At 43.6% G+C, this 305-nt stretch overlaps 1 non-coding gene across 1 annotated transcript; it reads left to right on the top strand.

Annotated features, from left to right (window-relative positions):
- trnam-cau lies at nt 1–72 on the top strand. Its single transcript has one exon. It is a non-coding gene; the product is annotated as a tRNA-Met (tRNA).
- Nucleotides 73–305: the final 233 nt, after the last annotated feature.

Here is a 305-nt window from a genome sequence, read left to right as displayed (position 1 = left end):
AGCAGAGTGGCGCAGCGGAAGCGTGCTGGGCCCATAACCCAGAGGTCGATGGATCGAAACCATCCTCTGCTATTTTTATCCCGCAGACAAGCGTCGTGTTTTAAACATGTTACATGTTGATTTAATGTGTATTCTTTTGCCCGCAATGTCATATTGTGGTGTATATTATAATATTATATTATGGATATATATATGTACAGAAAAGGTACAAATTGTTGCAGGAAAAATCCCCAGGATGCAGGAAATTAAGTGTTTTAAACTCGGACTTCTCTGGGTTACCACCCCACCCCCCCCCCCTCCACCCA

Source organism: Etheostoma cragini, chromosome 8, assembly GCF_013103735.1.
Source record: "Etheostoma cragini isolate CJK2018 chromosome 8, CSU_Ecrag_1.0, whole genome shotgun sequence".
NCBI lineage: Eukaryota > Metazoa > Chordata > Actinopteri > Perciformes > Percidae > Etheostoma > Etheostoma cragini.
This window is presented reverse-complemented; position numbering and strand designations above follow the sequence as displayed.